The sequence below is a fragment of the Arachis ipaensis genome, chromosome B08 (genome assembly GCF_000816755.2).
Source record: "Arachis ipaensis cultivar K30076 chromosome B08, Araip1.1, whole genome shotgun sequence".
Taxonomy (NCBI): Eukaryota; Viridiplantae; Streptophyta; class Magnoliopsida; order Fabales; family Fabaceae; genus Arachis; species Arachis ipaensis.
Genome location: NC_029792.2, coordinates 14,554,556 through 14,576,502, shown reverse-complemented (window position 1 = coordinate 14,576,502; position 21,947 = coordinate 14,554,556). Strand labels below are relative to the sequence as shown.

The 21,947-nt window shown below is 36.3% G+C and overlaps 1 long non-coding RNA gene across 1 annotated transcript; it reads left to right on the top strand.

The window, feature by feature from the left end:
* LOC110265742 lies at positions 664-4,011 on the top strand. Its single transcript, XR_002351998.1, has 3 exons — positions 664-2,238; positions 2,334-2,388; positions 2,476-4,011. It is a non-coding gene; the product is annotated as an uncharacterized LOC110265742 (long non-coding RNA).

Below are 21,947 nucleotides of genomic sequence, written 5' to 3'. Positions count from 1 at the left end.
TATTAATGTCTAGTGCAATTTTCAAAGCCAAATTGTAACTTTCTAAGAAGTTATTTAGGAGCTTATAAAGAAGTTAAAAAAAATGATTTCTCTCATAATACTTCTACTTTTCATCACATTTCTATAAAATAAGCACTTTAGAATTAAAAATTCAAACACAAAATAATTTATTTATAAGTTATTTTTAACAGAGTCATTTATTGTTTAATTTATTTTATCAAAAGGAACTTAATTAAATTGGTTATCCAAACTGGGCCTTAAAGCTAATATAATATTGCTTATTGAATAAAATTTTTGAATAACCCTTTCTAACCCATGGCTTAATTTTGTAACATAAGGTGTAATTATTGAAGATTAAATTTTTTTAAAGCGAAAAAATTAGTAAAGTAATAAAGTGAGAAGTTAGGGTTAATAATTTTTTAAAAAAGTATTATCTTTTATATTTTTAAATCATTTGTTTTTTTTTATAAAAATATTTTTCTTAAAAGATATATGTAAACATATTTAAAATTTAATAAAAGTATTTTATTTTTTATAAAAAATATTTTTTCACTCAAATAAGCCAATTCAAACTAGCACTTAATCACCGATAGTGGGGTACATATTTTATGGAAATTACAAATTCAATGTTGATTAATCTCTCATTTTATTAGTTTACCAACTTTCTCATTTTAGAAGATTTAAATTCAACTGAAATATTAGACAACTAATTTTTTTTAACTAAGTTCAACCAAGTCAAATTTATATACGCACATTTACGTTTTCATTCTTGTTCTTTTTTTTCTCCTCATCGTCCATCATCATCAAATTTAAGTTTAATTACTCTACAAGTCTCTATAATTTCACCGAATTTTCAATTAGGTCCATTTACTTTTTTTCTTTTCCACTGGATCCTTATATCATATAAGTTTTTTAAATTTAGTCTCTATTAACGTTAAATTTAAAAAAAAAAAAACATAAGTGAGTTGTAACTTTACTTACCCATGTCCCCACTGGCATTGTTTGCTCCCCGTTACTTTTTCCACTCACCTCTTCTTCCATCACAATTCCATCGTCAATTTCATCTCCTATAACCTCATCATCATCAAGCATTCTCCCTGTCGAATTCTCCTCGTCTATTTTTTTATCATCTTTCTTAGAGACATTAAGTCGAACATCGGGTGAACTAACTCATCAACCTTCACATACAATCCCTTGTTCTAAACCATCATTTGATGACATCACATATTTTTCATAATTCTTAATCACATTTTTAACAGCATCATTTTCAAATTGTTCCTATCTTCATCAAGAAGCATAGGATATTTATGATGATAAGGAATAGAGACAACCTACTCATCAGTATCTGGGTACAAACATGGCTTGCCAAGAAGAATGCATAATTGGAAGGTTGAGGTATCGTCAAGCGTCACCCTTGCAACATAGTAATGGCCTCTCCTTCCCCACACTCTTATTCTTCCTCTTTTTTTTCTATTTTCTCCTATATTTGTTGATTTTGGTTTTTTCCCTAGCTTTTAGTTATAATAATTTTTTTTGTGATGTGATTCCTTTCCTTTGTTGTGCCATTGTTCTTCTGTACGAATGATTTAGATGTGGTCTATTTAAAAAATAAAAAAAAATAATTTTTGAACTTGAGATATTTTAATTAGAATTTAAGATATTTGAGTTTGTTAGTCTAAAAAAGACTTTCGACTAAAAAGATAACTTGCCAATTTATAATAGCTTATTTAAGAATTTAAGATGACTAGTAATTGATGCAATAAATATAAAATAAAAAGGATAATTTTCTAGGTGTTTTCCATGCTAGTCGTGGCCATGCTAGCGGCTATATGGTCAATAATATATGCAAATTCTGTAAAATTAGCAAATAATTAGTCAATAAATTAATTTTTAATAAAAGAAATTAGAAATATAAATTTTATAGTTTAATAAAATAGAGCTAATTAAAATAAGAATTTTAACACTAAATTCAAAAAATTTGGCCAAATATTAAGCCAAATGGATCGGACCGATCAAACTGGATCCAAAAAGAGCCCAAGGCCCAACCCACTTTCCCCTAACTCATTTCTTCCCTAAACCAAGGAAACACGTTCCTGGAGGGAGAGCAAGGGAAGAAGAGCTCTAACCCTTGGTTTTGATTCTAACCCACATAACTTTTCACTTCGAGTTCCGATCGCCGTACTGTTTGTGGCCACGCGTCCGCAGTGACGAGCTCTATAAAGCCCAGTGTATAATTTGGTAAGGAACCTTCATTCTCGTTCTCAGCATCACTTTCCCCAAATTTTCAAAATTTAATAGAGTGGTGTTGATATTTTGGTTCTTTGATGTTATAGGGTCCGATTAGTTTGAGAAAATTGCTCAGTCTTGCTTCTTTGGCGCTTGGGTAAGGTGAGAATCCTAGAAATTTAGCTAATTCCTTGATTTAGTGTGTTGGATATTGAATTTTTGGTATGTATATATAATTATGTGTATTAGGTGTGTAAATATATAAATTGGAAGCTTGGTTTGGATCTTGGTTGCAAAATTTTGGTGTTAAGGGCTTGCTTCTTGCCTAAGTGGGTTGCCTTGGGTTATACGAAGAAATCGGCCAAGGTATGGTTTAGGTTTCTCGTATTTAATATATAATGTCTTGTGAAAACTCAGGCTAGAGGACCATATGATAGGCTGGAAGGATTAAGTATGTTCAATGCTTAGCACTTGTGATAAGGATTGATAATATAGATTGAGCATGTGTTGGTGATCATTGTTATGGTGGAAATAGAATACTAAATGGTGATTGAATAATGATTGACAAGTTGATGATATTGATTATGCATATATGATGGATTCTTGATAATCTTGTTGATTAAAGTGAGAATTTCAGGTGTGAAATTGTGTAATATGGAGGTATGATTGATTGTGATATGATGTGGAGATTTTAGTGTTGTGTTAGTATGATATGGTATGTTGATGTGCTAAATATATGTATAGGAGGTTGGGATTGAGTTTGGTTTTTAATGAAAATAGAAGTTTGAGGATTTTGTGTAAATTTGATTTTTTGGACAAACTTCAGCGAGCCATAACTTGGCTTCCAGACCCCCAAATTGTTTTAAACTTGTTTAAAATGAAAATTGGGTTCGTGAAGTTTACACCGTTCGAAGAACGGATGAAAAATGTTTTGACACAAAAAAATTATGTACGTCGGAAGTTTGGAGTGCAAAATTGAAAATTCTGTAACATTTAGCATTTTTGCTGTTCTGCATAGCTTGCGTATGCGACCACTGCACGCGATACGACCAAACTCTCTGGGTTTGGCATCTTGCGTACGCGGGCAGGGTGCTTGCGCACACAAGCAGTGGTTTTTGAGGGGTTGCGTACGCGACCACCCGCACGTGACACGATCAATTCTTCTGGGTTGGGCATCTCGAGTACGCGTGGCCCCTGTTTCAGCAAACATAAATTTTGTGTTTTAAAGCTCAATTTCGAACCTCTAAACCTCTATTTCCATTCTTTTAGCCCCATATCCTAATAGTAAGTCTAGTAATGAGATGAAATTAGGAAAATGTAGTAACTTAGGGGTGAAGTAAAGTTGAAAAATGATTAATTATGTACGAAAAATGCAAAGAAATAAAGTATATATGTTGCCATGGCTGTGAAGAATGATTATGCAATGATTATAAATGATTATGAACGTTTATTGGCTTATGCATTCAATTATCTGAAAATCAATTATTAACAAAAATATTGTGGATTTAGGCTTAACAAGAAAATCAAGCTTCTTCTTGCATGGAAGATTAAAATGACTATTGATTAGAATACACTATATCTTTCATTATAAAATTAAAATGATAATAGATAACCAAAATCTTATTCATATGCTTGTACATTTATGAAAGCATCTCCAAATTTGCACAAGAAGGTGAGAAATAATAATTGCTCTTAAAAGCAAAGTGCTATGAACTACCATAGATACAAATATAACAAGTCTAAACTGAAATTGAAAGGAAAAAAAAAAAGAAAAGAGAAAAGAAAGCATAATGAAGAATTCTTCAATTGTGTCTATCTCTTTTGGAAGTTAAAGGTCTTGATTGCAGAAGCAAAGATAAATACAAAAAGCAAAGCAATTCAAATAACCACAACAACAACATATCCTATGAAGTCATGCTTGATCCCAAAATAACCATATATTAAATGCTTAACATTCTTGCCGCCTTCACCATCCATAAGAGTAGTTATATCTCAAACTGTGATCCAATCAATCCATAAAAGGTCCATGCACCTGGACAGTCCTAATAATACTCTCTCAACCATATAGACATGTTCTGTTATAACATAACAAAAACAAGTTAAGAAAAATGTTCATAAATAAAAACATTGTTCCAAACATTAAAACTGTGAAAGTAGTGAAGAAGAACCTCACGGAAGTATATGATGGATTGCGCCAACAAGATAAACGTTCTTTCCATAAGCAAGCTTGGTGATAAACCCCATTTTTAGGGTTTATCTTGTGCTTAATTGAGTGGATTTTATCCATTAAACTCACACTTATTCATATAATTCGCATGTTTTATATTTTTTCTTCCTAATTTTTTGCTATGATTGAAAACATGCTTCTTTGGCCTTAAATTTGCTAATTTTAACCCCCTCTTATTACCATTCAATGCCGTGATATGTTTGTTAAGTGTTTTCAGGGTTTATAGGGCAGGAATGGCTTAGAGGATGGAAAGGAAGCATGCAAAAGTGGAAGGAATACAAGAAATTGAAGGAATTGTTAAGCTGTCAACCCTAACCTCTTCATACTAAATCGACCATAACTTGAGCTACAGAGGTCCAAATGAGGTGGTTCCAGTTGCGTTGGAAAGCTAACATCCGGGGCTTCAAAATGATATACAATTTGTCATAGTTGCCATGCAGTTAGGCAACGTGCACGCATAGATCACGCGTACGCGTGACCTCGCGAAAGTTCGTGAACGACGCGTACGCGTGACAGAGCCACCTGCTGCACGTATCAAAAAATGCTGGGGGCAATTTCTGGGCTGTTTCTGGCCCAGTTCCAAACTCGTAAATACAGATTAGAAGCTGCAGAGTGGGGGAATCACAAAGACAACTTTCATTCACATAATTTTAGGGTTAGATGTAGTTTTCTAGAGAAGAAGGCTCTCTCCTCTCTCTAGGTTTTAGGTCTTAGGTTTATTTCTTCTCTAATTTAGATTTCCATGTTGTTTTAATTTAGTTTATCTTCTACATTCTATTATTCTAGTACTTTAGTTATCTATTTCCCTTTGTGATTTCCTTATTTTGCCAATTTAGTTTATGAATTCTCATGTTAGATTTGATTTTCTATTTAATGCAATTTGAGGTATTTCATATTTATTGCTTCTTCTATTATTTGTTAGTCATTGATGTTTGCAATTGGTTGTTTGGATTTGATATTCCTTGCTAGTTTTCTATGTTTTTATGTTGTGCCTTCCAAGTGTTTGATAAAATGCTTGGTTGAATTTTAAATTAGCTTTTTATGTTCTTAGCTTAGATTGAGTAATTGGAGACTCTTGAATTATCAAACTCTTTTGTTGATTAGCAATTAAAAGTTGTTAGTTGATTTGAATTCCACTAAAGCTAGTCTTTCCTTAGGAGTTGACTAGGACTTGAGGAATCAAATTGATTATTTCCACTTGACTTTCCTTCATAGTTAGAGGTTGACTAAGTGGAGCAATGGACGATTCTTGTCACAATTGATGATGATAATGAGGATAGGACTTCTAATTATCAATACTTACTAGGACTTTTCATAATTATGAGTTTATCTTCTTATCATTTACATTCCTTATTCAACCTTTCAAAAACCCAAAAATATACTATCTCATAACCAATAGTAACATACTTCCCTGCAATTTCTTGAGAGACGACCCGAGATTTGAATACTTCGGTTATTATTTTTATTGGGGTTTGTTACTTGTGACAAACAAATTTTTGCATGAAAGAATTATTTGTTGGTTTAGAAACTATACTTGCAACGAGAATTCATTTGTGAAATTCTAAACCACACAAAAAATCCCTTCGTCAAAATGGCGCCGTTGCCGGGGAATTGCAAACGTGTGCCTTATTATTGGTTATTGTGAATATTGTGAATAAATTTGCTTTTTCTTTTCTTTGTTAGTTGTTTCTAGTTTTAGGAGTTTAGTTTCATTATTCCTTATTAGTTTTTGTGTTTTTATTTTCTCTTGATACTATGAATTCTCATCCCTTTGGCTCCGAGTTTGGTTCAAATTATGTTGTAGGGAATGGAAGCTATAATGAGAACATGCATCAAGGTTGGAACAATCAGAGATGGGAGGAGCCACAAGGATTTGATCAACCCTCTTGGCAACAACCTCTTCCAACTTACTATGAGCAAGAGCCATTCCAAGGTGCATACCAAGACAATGGATATGGTGGACCCCTTGTAGTTACCAACAAGCCCACCATATGCCTATGAATCCCTTCCTCAATATAGCTTTGAACCCACATACTCACAAGCCACCTACTACCAAACACCCTCATATGATCCTAACCCTTATCTCTCATATCAATCACCTTATGAACCATATATGGAGCCACCCCAATTCTAACCCAATTACTTCCAAGAACCACCACTTCCATACACACCTTGTCCATATCCATCAACCCAAGAGACATATGATCCTAATTATGCAATCCAAGCGGAACAAGAGTCAAGGGATCGTCTCAAGGAAACACTGGATCAATTTCAAGCAACCCTTTATCAATTGGAGCAAGTGGGAAACCGAAAAGCACACGAAGCTCTCATGGCTAAAGAATCTCAACTTGAGAATAAGGGATTGAAGTGTGTTGTGTAACAAGTGAAAAAGATGGAGAGTGTTGAACCACTACACCCTTATTATGATGAACCACCCTCATATCATGAACCCTTCCTCCCAAGCAATGAATCCTCATATCCACCCTAATCTCCAATGAATGAAACTCTAAGTATTTTTCTTCAAGGGCAAAGAGAGATGCAAAGGACGACACAAGAGTTCATAGCTACCTTGACTGAGGCAGTAGGTAATTTAGTCTATTTGCGTTTCGATACTCAAAATACTCTCATGGCTACATATGGAGAATCAATAGAAGAGCGTAGCATGAAGGAGACACTAGAAACTCTGGTGGAAAGTGAGAAATGTGGCTTTGTATTGGAACAAGTGGAGGAAGCTGTAATAGTTGAAGAGGAAGAAGTGGTTGAAGACTTAGGAGATGCCGAACCTCCATGGGAATCCAGAGTTGTAGAGTATTCCTCCAAGAAGCTTGAAATTAATGTTAAAGAGGCTAGTGCACACCCTCCATGGCATATTCCCTTGAAGATTTGGATGGGATAAAACAAGAAGCAAGTTCCCTTAGTGATAATGATCATGAATCAAGTCTTCCTAGTGATGAATCCACATCCACAAATGAACTCCTTGGGTATGAAGAATCTTCTCTGAGTAAGTTTGAGAATGATGTGGAAGTGGAAGTCCTTCAGAAAGGATGGACGTGAGTTGAGTTTGCTTTGTCAAGATCGTTGGAGACTTCTCTACCTAGGTTGCCATCTAGTCCTTCACTTGAGTGGGTAAGACTTATCTCTATTCACTTTACAGTCCCACTTGAGTATGGTATTCTTGAAACGGACAGCCAACTTAGGAAGCTTTGTGGCATTAAGCGTAAGAGAAGGATGTTTAGTGATTGGAGTTGCAAATCAAGGTTCATCAAGGTTGATACTTCAAGAGCTAGATGCAAGGGTTGGGCTAGTGATAATTTGGTTGGATCTAAGAGGAAAGTTTGGTACTTCATAGAGAATTCGGATTGCTTGCCACCCGGTTAGAGCGATGATGCGCAAGTTACAGACGGGTGTAGGAACAAGATTTGGGATCCAGGCATACAAGAGGATCAACTTTGGGAGCTCAAAGCTTGTGGGGAACTTCATCAAGGCTTGGTGAATTTATTTGGAGATGTTGAAGCTTATTGGAAGTCCAAGCACTGGTGGGAGTTTCAAGATGAGTTCAAGCACAAGTCACCATGACAAGGAGCTCACCAAATGTCCAACTTAAGGACATAAACCAAAAGTGCTAGGTGGGAGACACCCCACCATGGTAAATTCTTTCTAATTTCTCTTTTATTTATATTAGTAATAAGTTAGATTTTTATTTTTGTTTTTAGATATGTTTAGTTCGTTTAATTCATGGTTTATTTGTCTAAAAAAATAAAAAAAAATTTCTGCGATCGACGCGCACACGTCGTATGTGTATGCACAAATGAGCAGAGAGTTGCGCGAGAGTCGAGCGGGAGGGGTGCTAGGCGCACAGCCAGACCCACGTGTACACGTGACCCATGCATACGCGTCCCCTGCATTTTTCACCATCCACGCATAAGCGCCAGCAACGCGTATGCGTGGGCATGAAAATCGGTGTAAAGAGCGAATTGAACAGAAAGTTGGGCTGCCATTGTGCTGGAATCGCGCGAGTTGTCACGCGTACGCGTGACCGACGCTCGCGTCTCACTTTTCTTCTTCAGGCACCCACGCGTACGCGTGGGCGACGCTTACGCGTCGTATGGCCATTTCAGTTTGCACGCGTACGCGTGATGCGCGCGCACGCGTTGCGCCCTGTTTTTCAATTCTTACTTCTTTCTTCTCTCCTCTCTCCTTCTTTCTTTCTCCTTTCTCACTTTCTTCTTCTTCATTTCTTTAACTTCTTATCCTTATTCTCTTTCATTCTATTTTTTCTTATTGTATTTGCATACCTTCACTCATTGCATTTTAATTTTGTGCATGTTTTTATTTTCTTTTCTAAATTTACTACTTTTTCTTCGGTGTTGAATTTTCTTGCTCATCTGTTGAATATCTCTTGCATTATTTTAGTGCTTCATGACTTGTTTTAAATTGTTGGGTATTATTAATTATAAGTCAATGCTAATTTTTATGACACTTGTATTCCATTTGCATTGATATGCACTTATAATATCTTGCATTACCCACACTCTCTCCCCATTGTTGTAATTTTTGCACTATTGATATGTCGTTTGGAGATACTATTTTCTCACTTGCATGTTGTAGCTACCATGTAATTGAGACCCTCATTATTTGGCATTAACCTACCCATATTTTATTTGTTTTTCTATTTTTATTTCTGGGTTACTTTTCTTCTTTTTTCTCTTCTTTCAGGATGGCCACCGAAGAAGGGAAAGGGGAAGCTTCTCAAGGGGGCGATAGACAAGCCCATGTGCACAATCTTTGGAGAAAAGCATCAGTTGTAGCAGCCCGTCCACTTGCACTTCTTTGCATGCACCGAGGACGGTGCAATCTTCAAGTGTGGGGAGGTCGATACCGACTTCCGTGGGTTAGTTATTTCCTATTTCAACACCAATGTTTAATTTTTCTTGTTAAATTAGTTGTTGCATTTGCATGTTTGATTGCATGTTTGTTTGATTTTGTGCATGTTCTTCTACCACTACTTGGTTGGAGTGATAAGTTCTTCTTCAAGACCCTTTTTATAGCATTATACTAATTTAAATTAAAATTTTTTTGTTAAACTTGTTTGAAGATTGTAATTTGGAACATGGTTTATAGCTAAGAACACACAACCTGTGAGATTTTGAGCTTAATTATATGGATACATTATTTAACCATGATTTTTATTATTGTGTGTTTTCTTCTCTATGATTGCAATCTATGGTTTGTTCCATTCTATATGTCCATTGTTTAGTGTATTTGCATGCATACATATGATTGAGGCCATCATTTGTTATTACCTCACTTACCCCAAATAGCCTACCGTTTCAATCACATTTATTGACCACTTTAAGCCTTTTAATCCTCATTTGTTCTTTATATTACCACATCACTAGCCTTAAGTAGAAAAATAATTAATTATCCCATTTGAATCTTTGGTTAGCTTAAGATAGAGAGTGTGTGTCAACTAAATGTGGAGAAATGTGGGAACTTAGGTTGATGAGAATGTGTTGTGTTTTTTTACTGATAAATATTAGAAATTTGGGTGCTTACTCATGTGAAATCAGAAAAATCATATGCATTGATATATTATGTTTTTATTTCAAAAAAAAAAGAGAGAAAAGAAAAGAAATAAATGAATAGGAGATAAAATCACTCCAATGCGAAGTTCAATAAAAAGATCAATGCACATGTGATGGAATTAAAAATTGATACATGAGTATGTGAAATATATAAAAGTAAGATTTTGGGTAGCTAGGCATGATTTTAGAATTATATAGAGTATATGTGTGTGTTAGGTGAGAATTTAGGTTAGTCAAAGATTCAAAGTATAACTCACTTGGCCATACATGTATCCTCACCCTTACTTTAGTCCCATTACAACCTTAAAAAGCCCTCATGATGTTTGCATTTGTACATTAAATATTTGTTGATTGGTTAGATAAAGAACAAAGTTTTAGAAAGCATGACTAGAGGAGATTACAGTGAATTAACCCTAGACACTTGAGCGATTAGAGTGCATATACACTTCCAGTGAGGGTTCAATGCTTGATTCTGTGTTCCCAGCTTTCATGAGCTATCTTCTTACAAGTTTACTTGTCTCTTATTGTGTGATTTGAATTAGTAAAATCTGATTTAAGTTTGTCTTGGAGAATTTGTTTACTTTTAACCAAGTAGGTAGAAGCATTTTTGCATTTAGTTGCATTCATATAGATAGGTTGCATTTCATAAGTTTTACCATTCTTCTTCACTCCTTTATAGCTTCTCTTGAGCTTAGCATGAGGACATGCTAATGTTTAAGTGTGAGGAGATTGATAAACCCCATTTTTAGGGTTTATCTTGTGCTTAATTGAGTGGATTTTATCCACTAAACTCACACTTATTCATATAATTCGCATGTTTTACATTTTTTCTTCCTAATTTTGTGCTATGATTGAAAACATGCTTCTTTGGCCTTAAATTTGCTAATTTTAATCCCCTCTTATTACCATTCAATGCCGTGATATGTTTGTTAAGTGTTTTCAGGGTTTATAGGGCAGGAATGGCTTAGAGGATGGAAAGGAAGCATGCAAAAGTGGAAGGAATACAAGAAATTGAAGGAATTGTTAAGATGTCAACCCTAACCTCTTCGTACTAAATCGACCATAACTTGAGCTACAGAGGTCCAAATGAGGCGGTTCCAGTTGCGTTGGAAAGCTAACATCCGGGGCTTCAAAATGATATACAATTTGTCATAGTTGCCATGCAGTTAAGCGACGTGCACGCATGGATCACGCGTACGCGTGACCTCGCAAAAGTTTGTGAACGACGCGTACGCGTGACAGAGCCACCTGCTGCACGTATCAAAAAATGCTGGGGGCAATTTCTGGGCTGTTTCTGGCCCAGTTCCAAACTTGTAAACACAGATTAGAAGCTGCAGAGTGGGGGAATCACAAAGACAACTTTCATTCACATAATTTTAGGGTTAGATGTAGTTTTCTAGAGAAGAAGGCTCTCTCCTCTCTCTAGGTTTTAGGTCTTAGGTTTATTTCTTCTCTAATTTAGATTTCCATGTTGTTTTAATTTAGTTTATCTTCTACATTCTATTATTCTAGTACTTTAGTTATCTATTTCCCTTTGTGATTTCCTTATTTTGCCAATTTAGTTTATGAATTCTCATGTTAGATTTGATTTTCTATTTAATGCAATTTGAGGTATTTCATATTTATTGCTTCTTCTATTATTTGTTAGTCATTGATATTTGCAATTGGTTGTTTGGATTTGATATTCCTTGCTAGTTTTCTATGTTTTTATGTTGTGCCTTCCAAGTGTTTGATAAAATGCTTGGTTGGATTTTAAATTAGCTTCTTATGTTGTTAGCTTAGATTGAGTAATTAGAGACTCTTGAGTTATCAAACTCTTTTGTTGATTAGCAATTAAAAGTTGCTAGTTGATTTGAATTCCACTAAAGCTAGTCTTTCCTTAGGAGTTGACTCTAGGACTTGAGGAATCAAATTGATTATTTCCACTTGACTTTTCTTCATAGTTAGAGGTTGACTAAGTGGAGCAATGGACGATTCTTGTCACAATTGATGATGATAATGAGGATAGGACTTCTAATTATCAATCCTTGCTAGGACTTTTCATAATTATTAGTTTATTTTCTTATCATTTACATCCCTTGTTCAACCTTTCAAAAACCCAAAAATATACTATCTCATAACTAATAGTAACATACTTCCATGCAATTCCTTGAGAGACGACCCGAGGTTTGAATACTTCGATTATTATTTTTATTGGGGTTTGTTACTTGTGACAAACAAATTTTTACATGAAAGGATTATTTGTTGGTTTAGAAACTATACTTGCAACGAGAATTCATTTGTGAAATTCTAAACCACACAAAAAATCCGTTCGTCAAAAGGCGCCGTTGCCGGGGAATTACAAACGTGTGCCTTATTATTGGTTATTGTGAATATTGTGAATAAATTTGCTTTTTCATTTCTTTGTTAGTTGTTTCTAGTTTTAGGAGTTTAGTTTCATTATTCCTTATTAGTTTTTGTGTTTTTATTTTCTCTTGATACTATGAATTCTCATCCATTTGACTCCGAATTTGGTTCAAATTATGTTGTAGGGAATGAAAGCTATAATGAGAACATGCATCAAGGTTGGAACAATCAGAGATGGGGTATGGAGCAAAGTGGGAGAGTAAAAGTTGCATTTCTTCAACCCTCATAGAACTTGTAAACCCCGTAAAATTAGCGAATAATTAGTCAATAAATTAAATTTTAATAAAAGAAATTAAAAATAATTTTATATTAAAATGGGATAGAGCTAATTAAAACGAGAATTTTGACACTAATTTTAAAGAATTTGTCCCAAGATTGAGCCGAACAGGCCAAACCGATTGGACTGGGTCCGAACCGGGCCCAGCGCCCAACATATATAATTATTATTTCAGCCATTTCCCATTCATTTGTTTCCTTCCAGTGCCGAGAAGAGAGATTGAAGAAAGCAAAGCCACCAAAAACCTAACCCCTTTTCAATTTTCAATTCATCGTAATTTTCTATTCGGAGCTCCGATTGACGAACCGTTTGCAACCATGCGTTCACCGCGATGATCTCTACAAAACCCATGGAACAATTTGGTAGGTAACTCACTATTCTCTTCTCAGCCACTTTCCCCCAATTTCAAAAATTTATGAGCAATTATGTTGAAAATTATTCAATTTCGGTGTTTAGGATTAAATTAACTTGGTGGACTTGTCGGGTCTTGTCCCAATTCCCCGTTGGTAAGGTGAGAATTCTAGAACTCTAGTTAATTCATTAATTTAGTGTTTGGGTATTGAATTTTGGAAATATGCTTGTGGTAATTATGTTAGGTGCATGTAAATATGTGATATGAGGCAATTGGAGATATTGGAAGCTTAATTGGAAGCTCGGTGAGAGTTCTAGTTGTTGGATTTTTGGCGGTTGAGGCTTACAACTTTGCTTTGTGGGATATCTTGGGTAAATACACGGAAATCGACCAAGGTATGGTTTAAGTTTCACATATTTAATACATAATGTTCTGTAAAAACTTAGGCTAGGTGACCATAGGATAAGTTAGAATGCAGGTGTATATTTAATGTTTAGTATCTTGTTGATGAACATGTTTGGTTTGGTGCTTGTTGGATGATTGGTGATATGATAAATTATTGTAGTTTGATGCTTGTTGGTTGGTTGGTGATGATTGATGGATTGTTGTTGAATGATTTGAGGATATAAACAAATAAATTTAAAAGTTATGACTTATAGTTTTGAATGATGGATTTTGGGAAAATGTATAAGTTTTATTGTTGGTATGAGGCATAATTGTTATGGTGGTTGTTGTGTTAAAGAAGGACATATTGTGTTGGAAAGTGCAGGTTTGGTGATTAATGGCATATGATTTGTTTTGGTTGAAAATGAGGTTTTGAAAGTTTACAAAAAAGTTGGTTTTTGGCCGAACTTCGGTGAGCTATAACTTGGCTTGTAGACCCTCAATTTGTTTCCAACTTGTTTTAAATGAACATTGGGTTCGTAAAGTTTATGTCGTTCGAAGAACGAAAGAAAAACGATTTAAAACGATCAAGTTATGCACGTCCGAATTTTTGATGTGAAATATGTATTATGCAGGTGACTACTTCATGGTTATGCAGCTTTTCTGGGTGATCTGATGTTTTTTTTTAAATGTACGTCCACGCGTACGCGTGGCCCACGCGTACGCGTGGCCCACGCGTACGCGTGGCCCACGCGTATGCGTGGCATGGAATTTTAAATTGTGCGTGCGCGAGAAGCCCCATGCATACGCGTAGTGGACCAGCATGCATGACCACGCGTACGCGTGACATGATGTTCTCACATATGCATACGCATGGTAAAGGAATGCACGCGCGAGCTGCCTTTTTATACTCCCACGCGTACGCATGGCCCTATTTTCTACAAAACCAGATTTTGGATTTTTAAACCGGATTCTAAACTTCTAAACCTCTATTTTCATCCTTTTAGTTTCAAGTCATAGTATGAGGTCTAGTATTAGGATGGAGATAGAAAATTGGGATAACTTAGCGGTAAAGTAAAATAGGAAGTTGATGAATCAAGTAAGAAAATGGGTGTTATTGGAGTATGTATGATATTATGGCATGCATGATATGCTTTTGCAAGTTTATAATGGTTATGAATATTATTGTGGCATTATATACTCAATTGATCTGAGAAACGAGTTTTCCTAGGAAAAGTACCGTGGCTTGCCACCACATGTTCCAGGTTGATACTCGATACTCAATACTCTATTGACCCTACGTCGTAAGGGTGACCGGGCACGTATAAATTTCCGGGAACAGATATCCCCCATTGAGTGAGATATAAATATATGAATGATTGTATAAATGATGAATGAATGAAAAATCTATGCATAGACTCATGGGGATACGCGACAAGAAACAATCTAAGGTTTTCGGACTTGTCGGGTTGGTTAGATAACCGACAGATGAGCCTCATCAGTCATAGGACATGCATACATCATGTGCATCTTGTTTGTTTTGTCTGCTATGCATTACTTGGGATTGCCTAACTGAATATATATCATGCTAACTGTTATATTTGCTACTCGCACTATCTGTTTCCTACTTGTGCGTGAAATTGTTTGGTTGTTTGTCTTTGTTGAATCAATGGTTATGGAGGTGCGGAGGAAGGGTGGATCGGTTTGGTGTAATGGTAGGTTTAAAAAGTAAGGTTAGAATTCTTAGGATCACCTGCCCCTTTTTGGGCTTCTGCTTAGAGTTTTAAGTTTTATAATTGTATGTTAGCATTCTAGGATTGCCTCTGGCATTCCCATGACCTTATATATTATATGCGTGGCACCTTTACCATGCTGAGAACCTCCGGTTCTCACCCCATACTATGTTGTTGTTTTCAGATGCAGGTCAAGAGGCTCCTTGCTAGGCGTCTGGATTCCCGCAGTGGAGTAGTCCCTTGGGTTCTTTTGGTTATCAGTTTATGTATATATGTACTTATCTTTCTCTCCAAGAAACTTGATTATTTTGTCCCTCATGGAGGTTACAAGAGAGTTAGGGCCTTGTTTCTGTATTTTGGGTGTTTTGGGATACTTGTATATGTATGTAAATATTCTCCGGCCAGCCTTGGCTTCGCAGGCTGAGTCAGGAGCTAGTTATGTTGTATTCTTATCTCTCTATTCACTCTTTCGCTTATTCATATCTATAACCTTTAGGTTTCTTAGCATGCAAGTAACTCCGTTCTCTGAGTGTTGCGCTTTTTATTTTATGAATTTTGCTTAACCCGTTTTTCAAGTCTCTTAGTATACCATATTCTTTGTTATGTATTATTATATATTTTTATTTTAGAGGTTGTAATACCATACCACCTCTGTTTTACATCCTAGGTGTAAAGCTCTGTGTGGTAGGGTGTTATATTATGGTATCGGAGCAGTTCATTCCTATAGAGCCTGAGGACGGACTGACTATGCTTCTGTGTATTCTCTGTGTATGTGTCTATGTGTTATTAGGATATCTAATTGATATATGTGGTATAAACGTTCGTGAGCATGCATTTGGGACTCTAAAGCACTAAACTTGAGATATTGAGACTGATCACCTTAATATCAATTGTTTGGTGTGAACAGGGACCAAATGTTGTCTCGCGGATCCGAGCGAGGTACCCAGAGGAAAAATCTTAGGACCCAAGCGATGCAAGGACCTTGAGATGGAAGCTCGGGTGCTGGTACAAGCAATGTAAGTCAATACTATAGGTCTATGACCCTTACTAATTTCCTGAAGAGTGGTCCACCTCAGTTTAATGGAAATGCCAATGTGTTGGAGGCTGATTGGTGGTTTTGAGACGTGGAGAGGTTTTTGTACACTCAGCACGTTCTTAAAGTACAGTCAATGGAAATAGTGACCTACATGTTGGAGGGAGATGCTCAGAATTGGTGGCATGAGTTATGTCATACCTTGCAGGTGGAGTTAACGGATGTCCCTTGAAATTTTTACGGGAAATATTTCCTGCATGCACTTTGCACTGCAAAGGAATTGGAGTTAACGCAGCTGAAGCAAAAGAATATGTCTGTTGCTGACTATACCCGTGAATTCGACAACCTGTGCCGTTTCTCAAAAGTTTGTTAAGGAAATCCAGCCGACTATGAAGAGTGGATGTGTGCTCAGTATGAGAAAGGACTTAGGAGAGATATCTTTAACTATGTATATCCGCAAAGGCTAACAAATTTCACTGAATTGGTTAAGAAAAGCCAATTCGCAGAAGATTACTCTATGAAGTGGGCGATGCTACAGGAAGGCTATGGAGAGACTGCTCCAGACGAGCCGCATGGGGCCGGGTTGGGTGTATGTTACAAGTGCGGAAAACCAGGGCATATAGCTCGAGACTGTCCACACAGGAAACGCCGGGATGCAGCCGAATCCGATTCTCAGACTCGAGGTAACCATGAACTAGCAGTTGAATTTTGAACTTCCTTGCATATCATTAATATGTGATATTCATCATTGATAATTGTAAAGCCCAAGTCGATGGTTGGTCGAAGGCTATTAGTTGTTGTGACGGAGTCATATTTAGTTAACTTAGAAGAGTGGCTAGGATCTTGAAGGATAAGAATCAGAGTGATGTAGTGACAGTGACAGTGAGCCGCAAGGATGAGAAATGGAACGGACTCAACTTTTAATTGTTGAATGTTTAAGAGGCGAGTGAAGGTGAGACCAAATCCCTATACGCGAGAACTTTCGAGACAATTCTCGAAGGTATACCAGAATTTCTATCTTAGAGACAAAGTGAGTAGCGATAGACTCAGTGCCGAAAGCCGGATCAATATTGATTGCACCACAAGTGCAGACATCATTATAATCAGTAAAACTCAGGACTGGGTTGAAGGGAGTACTGGAAGAGAGAATTGTCCAACTAAGTGTTTCTTTGTGAGAGCGCGCCAACTAATCTTCACGACTTAATCTAACCTTTCTCTTATAGCTTACATTGAAAACTCTATCTTGAATCTTTTCCTGTAAAAGCCCAATTCATCGTTCTTCTGATTTTATTCCTTACTCGTATAAAGCTTGTCTCTTTTGGAATAAGCCTGAACTCATCCTAATATAATCACATAATCTTTGAATCTTAGAGACCTGCGGTGCGTGGAGTTGCTTTCTTGTGGAAACTCGCATTCCTTTAAATCCAACTAGAACCTATTTAATTCGACATGCCTTATTCTTTCTATTCAATCGTTGATTCGAACTTCTCCCCTAAGATGCAACTAGTTTTCTCTTCTTGTGCATCCCATTAGTTCTGTACAACTCTAGCTAACTGTATGCAAGACTTTCTTTTGACTTCTTGTGAACATCTTTCGTCTCTTTAAACATAACATTTCTTTGAAAAATAAACTCGTACTGGATTTCACGTCGCGCATAACTCTTAGATGAAACTGTTAGAGTGTCAATCCTTTAGAGCAAGACTTTTGAACATGAAAATAAACCAACAACATTACTAGGGAATTTAGAGCCTTAATCCTCGCCGATCGTATCGCTCGTGACTAAATAGATGCAATGAGGTGCACCGTGTGAATGAAATACCAGGATACGATGGAAGCCTTCGAGCCATAGAAAGAAGATTGATCTTTATGCCAATGCTTGTATCACTTGAGCCTAATGAACCATTTATGGAATTACTACGATGCGTTATTGGAGGACTTAAGATGCGTGCTGATGCGACATCGTGAGGTTGTAGTAGACGCCCTAAGCAAGAAATTTCTAACGGATTCTTGGACGATAATTCCAAAAGAGGAAATGTTAGATGAGTTAAAGTTCTAAGTTGGAGAGTGAGAGTGTGGTTGGAAGTGTTAGACTAAATCCATTGCCAATTTCCAACATGGTAACGATGAGATACAGGACGCGTAACGAGAGAAATAAGGAGCCACCAAAGATATCGAAGTCTGGTAAACAAAAGCGAATTAAGAAGAGATTTATATGCCTAATGCTGAAATAGAGATTGTAAAGTCGAGGAATTAGGGAGCGCAATAATGGTGATAAGGAGCTACTAAGAGTATTGAAGCCTGTTGAATCAAGAAGATACCAAGAGAGTGTTATGTGTCGAAATCGGAAGTTGAGACAAGAAACTTGTCCGAAACTTACGATAGAGGATTTTCGAATTGGCCCTGAACTTAATAAGACGTACCATGAATCAAAGAAGATATTTTTGGGTAACCCGAAATAAAGAATAGAGTAGCAATGCATGTGATGGCGTGTTGAAGCATGAGGAAGCAAAGAATGACCACCAGAAGCCCATCGGAATGTTGCAACTATTGAAGGTTCTGCACTGAGACAACGAAAAAGCCGAATTAAGATTACTTCCACAAACTGGAATGGGATAAACAATCAAAACTAATAAGTTAAACCCTGCTAAGTTAGCCCATTTCAATTTTCGAAGAGTATTGATAGTCAATGGCGTGCCAAATAGTTTTCTGCCGTACCTTTCGAACCTATTCGACGTACTCCATATTTTGTAACTTCTAAAACATGCTTCTAAAACAAATTCATGTCTTACAGCCTAAGCCAATTTAAATAAAAGGAGATGGACGTTTTGAGTAACGAGGTTAGCTTCAAGAAACTCTGAGTATGCCAAAGGACTACCCACATCTCTTCTCAGATAATTGAATCTAAATTTTGAGGGCAAAATTTCTAATTAGGTAGGTAGGATGTAAACCCTATAAAATTAGCGAATAATTAGTCAATAAATTAAATTTTAATAAATAAAATTAAAAATGTTAGGTAGAGCTAATTAAAACGAGAATTTTGACACTAATTTTAAAGAATTTGGCCTAAGATTGGGCCAAACGGGCCAAACCGGTTGGACCGGGCCCGAATCGGGCCCAGGCCCCAATATATATAATTATTATTTCAGCCATTTCCCATTCATTTGCTTCCTTCCAGCGCCGAGAAGAGAGATTGAAGAAAGCAAAGCCACAAAAAAACCTAACCCCTTTTCAATTTTCAATTCATCGTAACTTTCAATCCGGAGCTCCGATTGACGAACCGTTTGTGATTATGCATTCACCGCGATGAGCTCTACAAAACCCATAGAACAATTTGGTAGGTAACTCACTATTCTATTCTCAGCCACTTCCCCCCAATTTTGAAAATTTATGAGCAATTATGTTGAAAATTATTCAATTTCGGTGTTTAGGATCAAATTAACTTGGTGGACTTGCCGGGTCTTGTCCCAATTCTCCGTTGGTAAGGTGAGAATCCTAGAACTCTAGTTAATTCATTAATTTGGTGTTTTGGGTATTGAATTTTGGGAATATACTTGTGGTAATTATGTTAGGTGCATGTAAATATGGGATATGAGGCAATTGGAGATGTTGGAAGCTTAATTGGAAGCTCGGTGAGAGTTTTAGTTGCTGGATTTTTGGCGGTTGAGGCTTACAACTTTGTCTTGTGGGTTACCTTGGGTAAATACGCAGAAATCGGCCAAGGTATGGTTTAGGTTTCGCGTATTTAATATATAATATTCTGTGAAAACTTAGGCTAGGTGACCATAGGATAAGTTGGAATGCAAGTGTATATTTAATGTTTAGTATCTTGTTGATGAACATGTTTGGTTTGGTGCTTGTTGGATGATTGGTGATATGATAAATTATTGTGGTTTGATGCTTGTTGGTTGGTTGGTGAGGATTGATGGATTGTTGTTGAATGATTTGAGGATATAAGCAAATAAATTTAAAAGTTGTGACTTATAGTTTTGAATGATAGATTTTTGAAAAATGTATGAGTTTTATTGTTGGTATGAGGCATAATTGTTATGGTGGTTATTGTGTTAAAGAAGAAGGATATATTGTGTTGGAAAGTGCAGGTTTGGTGATTAATGGCATAAGATTTGTTTTGGTTGAAAATGAGGTTTTGAAAGTTTACAAAAAAAGTTGGTTTTTGGCCGAATTTCGGCGAGTTATAACTTGGCTTCTAGACTCTCAATTTGTTTCCAACTTGTTTTAAATGAACATTGGGTTCGTAAAGTATATGCCGTTCGAAGAACGAAAGAAAAACGATCAAGTTATGCACGTCAGAAGTTTTGATGTGAAATATGTATTATGCAGGTGACTACTTCATGGTTATGCAGCTTTCTGGGTGATCTGATGTTTTTTTTTTTTTGAAAAACATACGCCCACGCGTACGCGTACGCGTGGCATGGAATTTTAAATTGTGCGTGCACGAGAAGCCCCATGCGTACGCATAATGGACTAACATGCATGACCATGCATACACATGGCCCACGCGTACGCATGACATGATGTTCTCACCTATGCGTACGCATGGTAAGGGAATTCTGCTTAGAGTTTTAAGTTTTATAACTGTATGTTAGCATTCTAGGATTGCCTCTAGAATTCGCAGGACCTTATATATTATATGCGTGACACCTTTACCCTGCTGAGAACCACCGGTTCTCATCCCATACTATGTTGTTGTTTTCAGATGCAGGTCGAGAGGCTCCTCGCTAAGCGTCTGGATTCCCGCAGCGGAGTAGTCCCTTGGGTTCTTAGGGCCTTGTTTCTGTATTTTGGGTGTTTTGGGATACTTGTATATGTATGTAAATATTCTCCGGCCAGCCTTGGTTTTGCATGCTGAGTCAGGAGCTAGTTATGTTGTATTCTTGCAGCTCTTTTGCTTATTCATATCTATAACCTTTAGATTTCTTAGCACGCAAGTAACTCTGTTCTCTGAGTGTTGCGCGCTTTTTATTTTACGAATTTTGCTTAACCCGTTTTTCAAGGATCCTAGTATACCATATCCTTTGTTATGTATTATTATATATTTTTATTTTAGAGGTCTTAATACCACACCACCTCTGTTTTACATCCTAGGTGTAAAACTCTGTGTGGTAGGGTGTTACAGAACCATGTCCTCTCTTCCACTGCCGTAGCAACCACCTCCTCTCCTCCAGTATTATGACAGTTTAAGGATGAGAACTGATAAGAATCGGTCAAAGTCAGTGAAAAATGATCAAAACCAGTAGAAAATCAGTCCAACCGAACTACTTGAGAGAAAATTTTAAAATTGTTGAAGATGTAGGTTGAACCTAGATCCTCCTTATTATTCCAAGCTCCCTTTGCCACTAAATTATGTTATTCCTTATTACTTTATATGTTAATTATTAATTATATAATAAAAATATACAATAATTTTGTTAATATTATTCTGGATTATAATTTGTTCATTATAATTTCTTGAAACTTGATTGTTTTTAAAATATTAGTGAAGATATGTATTTTAAATTTTAATTTTAGGCTTTTGACTATTTTTTATTTTTTATTTTACAGACCGATTCTGTTGGTTCAGCCAATAACTTATTGGTTGAACTAATAAACCAATGAACCAGTAGCCAGATTGGTTCAATAACCGGTTCGGTTCTAACAGTTATGCTTAGGTCAACTTCGCCGCATTCCATCTTGCTGCCACCTATACGTCCTTGGAGGATTCCTCTT